Below are 9,244 nucleotides of genomic sequence, written 5' to 3' on the forward strand. Positions count from 1 at the left end.
TGTGTATTTTCTTGAGTGGTGTGGTCACTTTAATAGTATTAATTCAGTCCATGAAAGTGGTATATACTTCCATCCATTTATATCATCTTCAGTTTCTTTTATCAGTCTCTTTACAGTTTTCCAAGTACAGGTCTTTTACTCCTTAGTTAAATTTATACCTAGGTATTTTAGATTTTTTCTTACAATGGTAATTGGAATTATTTTCTTAATTCTCTTTTTAAATTGCAGTACAGTTGATTTACAATATTGTGTTAGTTTCAAGTTTACAGCAAAGTGATTCAGTTATACATGTACGTATCTATTTTCAATTCTATTCCATTATAGTTTATTAAAAAATATTGACTATAGTTCCCTGTACTAAACAGTAAACCCTTGTTGTTTAATCCATTTTATAAATTTTAATGTACATCTGTTAATCCCCCTTTCCAGTGTATCCCACCTGCCTCTTCTCCTTTAGTAACCATAAGTTTACTTTCTATGTTTGCTAGTCTGTATCTGTTTTATAAATAAATTTGTTTGTATTATTTTTTGATTCAACATATGAGTGATATCATATAATATTTATCCTTCTCTGTCTGCCTTATTCACCTAGTATGATAATCTCTAGTTGCATCCACATTAATGCAAATATCATTTTTCCATTCTTTTTTATGGCTGAGTAATACTCAATTTCTCTCTCTCACACACACACATCTTTATCCATTCACCTGTTGATGGACACTTAGGTAGTTTCCATTTCTTAGCTATTGTAAATACTGCTGCTATTAAAATTGGGGTGCATATATCTTTTTTAAAATTATTGTTTATTGGAATATAGTTGATTTGCAAAGTTGTATTAGTTTTCAGGTGTATAGCAAAGAGAATCAGTTATATATATATACATATATCCACTCTTTTTCATTATTTTTTCCATATAAGTCATTACAAAGTATTGAACAGAGTTCCTGTGCTATTTATTTAGCTTATCTAGTCTATATATCAGAGAAAGCAATGGCAAACCACTCCAGTACTCTTGCCTAGAAAATCCCATGGATGGAGGAGCCTGGTAGGCTGCAGTCTGTGGGGTCGCTAAGGGTCGGACACAACTGAGCAACTTCACTTTCACTTTTCACTTTCACACATTGGAGAAGGAAATGGCAACCCACTCCAGTGTTCTTGCCTGGAGAATCCCAGGGACGGGGGAGCCTGGTGGGCTGCCGTCTCTGGGGTCTCACAGAGTCGGACACGACTGAAGTGACTTAGCAGCAGCAGCAGCAGTCTATATATAGTAGTATGTATATGTCAATCCCAATCTCCCGATTTATCCCTCCCCTCCCTTTTTCCACGTGATAACTGTAGGTTTTCTACATCTCTGATTCTATTTCTGTTTTGTAAATAGGTGCATTAGTACCATATTTTAGATTCCACATATAAGCATTATCGTGATATTTGTTTTCTCTGTGTGACTTACTTCACTCAGTATGATAATCTCTAGGTCCATCCATGATCCATATTGCTGCAAGCTAATTAGCATTATTTTGTTCTTTTTCTAAGGCTGAGTAATATTCCATTGCATATATGTACCACATCTTTATCCTTTCCTTTATTGATGGATATTTAGGATACTTCCATGTGCTGGCTCGAAGAAGGCAATGGCAAGCCACTCCAGTACTATTGCCTCGAAAATCCCATGGATGGAGGAGCCTGGTAGGCTGCAGTCCATGGGATCGCTATGAGTCAGACATGACTGAGCGACTTCACTTTCACTTTTCACTTTCACACATTGGAGAAGGAAATGGCAACCCACTCCAGTGTTCTTGCCTGGAGAATCCCAGGGATGGGGGAGCCTGGTGGGCTGCCGTCTGTGGGGTCACACAGAGTTGGACACGACTAAAGTGACTTAGCAGCAGCAGCATGTGCTGGCTATTATAAATAGTGCTTCAACAGACATTGGAGTGCATGTAGCTTTTCAAATAATGGTTTTCTCCAGATATATGCTCAAGAGTGGGACTACTGGATCATATGGTAGCTCTGTTTTTCGTTTTTTAAGGAATCCTCATACTGTTCTCCATAGTGGCTGTATCAAGTTACATTCCCACCAACAGTGTAGGAGGGTTCTCTTTTCACCACACTCTCTTCAGCATTTATTGTTTGTAAAGTTTTTGATGATGGCCATTCTAACTGGTGTGAAATGATACCTCATTGTAGGTTTGATTTGCATTTCTCTAATAACCAGTCCATCCTAAAGGAGATCAGTCCTGGGTGTTCATTGGAAGGACTGATGTTGAAGCTGAAACTCCAATACTTTGGCCACCTCATGTGAAGAGTTGATTCATTGAAAAAGACCCTGATGCTGGGAGGGATTGGGGGAGGGAGGAGATGGGGATGACAGAGAATGAGATAGCTGGATGGCATCACTGACTCGATGACATGAGTTTGGGTAAACTCTGGAAGTTGGTGATGGACAGGGAGGCCTGGCATGTTGCAATTCATGGGGTCGCAAAGAGTCAGACACGATTGAGCAACTGAACTGAACTGAAATGAATAATTAGTGATGCTGAGCAACTTTTCATGTGTGTTTTAGCCATCTATGTTAGACATATCTATTTTAGACATTTCTCTGGAGAAATGTCTGTTTAGATCTTCCATCCATTTTTTGATTGGGTTGTTTGACTTTTTTGGTATTGAGCTGCATGAGCTGTTTGTATATTTCTAAGATTAATTTCTTGTTGACTGATTCATTCACAAATATATTTTTCCATCCTGAGGGTTTTCTTGATTTGTTTATAGTTTCCTTTTCTGTGCAAAAGCTTTTATGTGTGAGTAGGTCCTATTTGTTCATTTTTCTTTTCTTTTGCCTCAGGAAACTAAATATTGCTATGATTTATGTCAGAAAGTGTTTCGCCTATGTTCTCATCTAGGAATTTTATGGTGTCAAGTCTTATATTTAAGTCTTTAAGCTATTTTGAGTTTAGTTTGTGTATGGTATGAGGGAGTGTTATAACTTTTTTTATTTACATGTGACTGTCCAGCTTTCTCATCACCATTCATTGAAGAGACTGACTCCATTGCATATTCTTCCCTCCTTTGCTGAAGATTAATTGACTACAGATATGTGGGTTTATTTCTGAGCACTCTATCCTGTTCATTGATCTATAAGTCTGTTTTTGTGCTAGTACCATACTGTTTTGAAATCTTTAGCTTTGTAGCATTGTCTTAAGTCTGGCAGGGTTATGTTTTGCTCTTTTTCCTTCAAATTTCTTTGGCAATTCTGAGTCTTGTCATTTGATACAAATTTTAGGGTTATTTCTACTAGTTCTATGAAAAATAATTTGATAGGGATAACAGTAAAATGTAGATTGTCTTGGGTAATATGGCCATTTTAACTATATTGCCTTTTTATCCAAGAACATGAGATATCTTTCCATATTGCTTTCTCCTTCTGATAGTTCATTTTTGGTGTATAGAAATGTAGCATACTTCTGTATGTTAATTTTGTATTTTGCAATACCACTGAATTCACTGAAGTGCTCTAGTAGGTTTCTGGTACTATCTTTAGGATTTTTGGTGTATAGTATCACAGCATCTGCAAACAGTGACAGTTTTACTTCTTTTCCAATTCTTATTCCTTTTATTCTTTTTCTTATCTGACTGCTGTGACTAGGCTTGTAATACCATTTTGAATAAAATTGGTGAGATTGGGCACTCTGCTACCAAAGCCAGACAAAAATATTACCAAAAAAGGGGAAATTATAAGCCAATATCACTGATGAACATAGATGGAAAACCTTCCACAAAATATTAGCAAACCAAATTCAATAATATATTTAAAAGATCATATACTTTGATCATGTAGATTTATCCCAGTGATTGAAGAATAGTTCAGTATCTACAAGTGAATCAGTGTGATACACCACATTAATAAATTGAAGAATAAAAATCACATGATCATTTCAAAAAAGATACAGAAAAAGCTTTTGACAAAATTCAACTCCAATTTATGATAAAGAGTTCATTTTATGAGCTCTTCAGAAAATGGGAATAGTGGGAACTTACCTTAACATAATAAAGGTCAAACCGCACAGCTAACATCATTCTCAACAGTAAGACGTTAAAAGCAGTGCAGGAATATTAGGAAAAATCCCCACACTATCTGATTGCTATCGCTTTACACTACAGCTTGAAATCATGGAGTGTGATTCAGGTTCTTTGGGGATTCAGGTGCTTTGGGGATTTGGTGATAAATTCAAGCATTGTTTTTCACATTTCTGTAAAAAGTGCCATTTGAATCTTGATAGGATTGCTTTGACTCTGTAAATATTATAGCTTTAAACAGTATGGATATTTTAACAATCTTAATTATTCCAATCCATGCACATAGGATAACTTTTCATTTCTTATTAAATTTTATATGAACATTTTCATGAAATTCAATTTTCTAATCTATAGTCATTAACTATTTCCTGTGCTCTCCAAGACCTTCCATTCTCCACAAATTTAGTTTTGACTAAGAGACTATGATCACGTGTCATTTCTGGCCCCTGTTACTGAAGACTAGGTATAATTCCTCTGTGTATTTTCTTTTCCTCTATACAGGAACTTTTAAGTCATATGCTGAGGTATTTAATAGTATCATCCAAGTTAGTGGAAGCCTGAATCCCAGAGGCAACAAGTGGAACCGAACCTCTAACAAATAACATGGTACTTTATGTAATGAGAAATAATCTTTTGCTTTATTAGGTCATCTTAGATAGATCAGGTTCTTGAGAATCAGAGTCTATAATGGGGATTCTTTTACAAGGGATTATTAAGTGAATGCTCTGGTATAAAGCCTGAAAGGGCATGAAGGAAGAGAAGTGCAGGAGAAAAAGGTAAAACAGAGCAAAGTGCAGTTAGCTGATCCACTAATGACACCAAAGGGTTTTACCACTCAAGGTGCACTTCATCTTCAGTAGAGAGCTGTTAGAAGCCAATACTAACAACAGCTGGTGAATGAGTGCATCATTAGTAAAGCAGATCTATGCTCAGTCTCAACAGAGTTTATGACAATCTCTAAGATATTTGGGTTAATTTTCTACCACAGTGTAGCCTACCCTATCCTGTGCTAGGCAATAAAATTTCTAGTTATCCTCAAGGCATTAACTGAATACCCCACCCTATCTACCCTGACTTAAAATAGCACCATCAGCATAAACGAAATCCCACCTATAAGAGAATATTTCTGGGTCATGCATCTTTTGGTTATTGATCTTTTGCTTCTTTATTTTCCAAAACATACTGTTTTAATTACTACATGTTTAGAATAAGTTTTTATATCTAGTGAAGTTTAATAAGGCTAAAAAATTAATTTATAAATTAATCTTTTTCAAAAATATGTTGGTGTTCAGCATACATTTTAACTTTTAAACAAATTTACCCAGCCTGTGAGGTGGTGTCAAAAATACCCACTTATATTGTATTGAGGTTATAAAATAAAATATACCTAAGCAGCAGCAAGTCAAATTCTCACCATTCTGAGTATCCCTATCCGGGAATGTATTCTATTAAGTTTACCTTGTAACTTGTTTGTTCCACATGAATCTGTAAATTTCCATTAACTTTCCCTTATTTTCTAGCACTATTACTATTTTACTTGGCACCATTTGCCCAATTATATTAATTGTTCTTTGCTGAATAAAGATATATCTTCAACTTATACACTAATGCATCATAATCACATGAAGTCCATAGTTTAAGTTGGGTTCATTCTTGGTTTTACACATTCTATGGCTTTAGACAAATGTATAATGACATGCTCCCACTATTCTGGTATCGTACAGAGGATTTTCACTGCCCTAAAATTCCTTTGCACTCTACCTATTCAATTCCTGGCACCCCCCAATCCTTTTATTCTCTCCGTAGGTAAGCTCCTTCAAGAATATCACATACTTGGAATCATATAGTATGTAGCCTTTTCACATTGGTTTCTTTCACTTAGTAATATGTATCTACATTTCCTCCATGCTATTTCATGACTTATTCGATAGCTTATTTTTATTTAACATTGAATAGTATTTCATTGTCAGGCTGTTCCACAATTTATGTATCCATTCACCTACTGAAAAATATTTTGGTTGCTTCCAGGTTTTGGCAATGGTGGATAAGCCACTTAAAATATCCATCTGTTTTGTGCAAACATATGCTTTCAATTCCTTTGTGTCAACACCATGAAGCATGATTGCCAGATCATATGGTTAAAGTATTGATATTTTTTTTCTATAGAAAACTATCAAACTATCTTCCAAAGTGCTATAACATTTTGCATTCCTGCTAGCAATGAATGAGTTTCAGTTGTTCTACATCCTTGCCAGCATTGTGTTATCAGTATCCTGGATTTTGGTAATTCTCATAGAAGTGGAGAGATATCTCACTGCTGCTTTTATTTGCGTTTTCTAGACAGCATATGATACAGAACATCTTTTCATATGCATATCACTCATATATCTTCTTTAGTAAGGTGTGCATTAAGATCTTTGGCTTATTTTTTATTGCTGAGTTATATGTGTATTTTCAATAACAGTCCTTTATCAGATGTACATTTTACGAATAATATCTCTGTCACTTTTCTTATTCATTTGATAGCGTCTGTTTTAAAACAGGAGTTTTTAAATTTTGATGAAGCCCAGTATATCAATTATTTCTTTCAGGTATTGTATCCTTGGTGCTGTATCTAAAATGTCATTGCCTAACAGTTATTTAGATTTTCTGTTATTTCTTCTAGGAGTTGTGTAGATTTGTATTTTACATTTAAGCCTATGATACATTTTGAGTTAGTTTTTGTGAAGAGTGTAAGGTTCATGTGTAGATTCCTTTTTTTACATGCAGGTGTCCAGTTGTTCAAACATCATTTGTTAAAAAGACTATCTTTCCCTGTATCAAAGAGTTAGTGCTTATATTTATTTGAGCCTATTCCATGGATCTCTGTTGTTCCGTTAATCTATTTATCTATTCTTTCACCAATACCACATTGTTATTAGGATTTTCATTGAGATTTCCTCAAATCTACAGATCAAGTTGGGAAGTGCTGACATGTTGACAATATTGCATCTTCTTACTCATGAATATGGAATGTCTATTTATGTGATTTTTCTTTCATCCAAGTTTTATAGTTTTCTTCATACTGATCTTAATTATATTTTGTTAGATTTATAACTAAAGATTTCATTGGGATGCTAGTGAAAATGGTATTGTTTTTAATTTCAAATTTCACTTATCCATTGCTGGTACATAGAAAGGGATTGACTTTTCCACATTAATCTATCCTGCAACTTTGTTATAATTGCTTATTAGTTCTAGGATTTTGTCAGTGTTGTTGATTTTTTTAGATTTTCTACATGAATGATCATGTCATCTGTGAACAAAGTTTTACTTTTTATTACCAAACTGTATACCTTTTACTTCCTTTCTGATTTTATTAGCTAGGACTTCCAGTATGATACTGAAAAGGAACAAGGGGGACATCATTTTCTGTACCCGATCTTAGTGGGAAAGCATTGAGTTTCTCACTATTAAACATAAAGTTAGCTATAAATTTTTTGTAGCTTTCTTACCAAGTTGAGGAAGTTCCCTTCTATCCCTATTTTGTTGAAAGGCTGTTTTGTTATAATAGCTGGTGGATTTTGTCAAATTCTTTTCCTGCTGCTGCTGCTGCTAAGTCACTTCAGTCGTGTCCGACTCTGTGTGACCCCATAGACGGAAGCCCATCAGGCTCCCCTGTCCCTGGGATTCTCCAGGCAAGAACACTGGAGTGGGTTGCCATTTCCTTTTCCAATATGTGAAAGTGAAAAGTGAAAGTGAAGTTGCTCAGTCGTGTCTGGCCCTTAGCGACCCAACAGACTGAGCCTACCAGGCTCCTCCATCCATGGGATTTTCTAGGCAAGAGTACCTGTATATATTCAAATGATCATATGGTTTTTCTGTTTGGTCTGTTAATGTTGATGGATTACATTAACTGATTTTTGAATGCTGAACCCAGCCTTGCATGCCTGGAACAAATCCTATTTGGTCATGATATATCATTTTTTTGTATATTATTGAATTTGATTAGCTAATATTTTTTGAGGATGCCTGCTGCTGCTGCTGCTAAGTCACTTCAGTCGTGTCCGACTCTGTGTGACCCCATAGATGGAAGCCCACCAGGCTCCCCCGTCCCTGGGATTCTCCAGGCAAGAACACTGGAGTGGGTTGCCATTTCCTTCTCCAATTCATCTATCTTAATGAGAGATACTGACCTGTAATTTTTTTCCTGTATAGTCTTATCCTGGTTTTGGAATTAGTGTAATTCTGTGTTCATAGAATGAGTTTTGAGGTATTCCTTCTGCTTCTGTCTTCTAAAAGAGAATTGGTATAATTTCTTACTTAAATATTTTGCAGAGTTCATCATGGAATGTATCTGGTGCTCTATGCTGTGCAAGGTTATTAATTATTAGTTACTGATACAGTCTCTTTAATAGATGTAGACCTATTCAGGTTGTCTATTTCAGCTTGTAGACATTTTGACAGATCATGTTTTTCAAGGAACTGGTCCATTTCTGTCAACTTTGTGGGCAAAGAGTTGTGCATTGTACTCCTGTAGTACCTACTTAATGTCTTTGGGATCTGTAGTGATGTCTTCTCTCAATTCTGTATGAGTAATTTGTATCCTCTCTTTTTTTTTCACACTTAGCCTGGGTAGAAGCTTACAAATTTTATCTTCCTTTTCAAAGAACAAGCTTTTGGCTTTGTTCACTTTCTCTATTAATTTCCTGGTTTCAATTTTGCTGATTTCTGCTTTAAATCTTATTTCTTTTCTTCTATTTATTTTGTATTTAATTTGCTCTTTTCTAGTTTCCAAAGTTAGACACTTTTGATTGAAGATCTTTCTTCTTCTATGGTATAAGCAATTAATGCTACAAATTCCCCTCTAATCTCTGCTTTCACATCACTCTATGAATTTTTTAGAATATTTCCTTTAGAATATTTTTTGGTTTCCCTGAGATTTTCTCTTTGAGTCCTGTGTTATGGAGAAGGTCACATATTTGGGAATTTTCCAGTTATTTCTGTTACTGACTTCTAGTTTAATTCCATTCTGGTCTCAAAACAAACATCATATAATTTATACTATTTTAAATTTATTAAAATGCTTTGTGGTCTGTCTTGGTGAGTGTTTTATGTGTGCTTGAGGACAGTGTATATTCTGTTGTGAGTTAGCCTATAGACATAGCTTATATCCAAGTGATTATTACTG

This window comes from Moschus berezovskii, chromosome 3, assembly GCF_049115385.1.
Source record: "Moschus berezovskii isolate FMDL1 chromosome 3, NW_MosBer_1.0, whole genome shotgun sequence".
NCBI classification, from domain to species: domain Eukaryota; kingdom Metazoa; phylum Chordata; class Mammalia; order Artiodactyla; family Moschidae; genus Moschus; species Moschus berezovskii.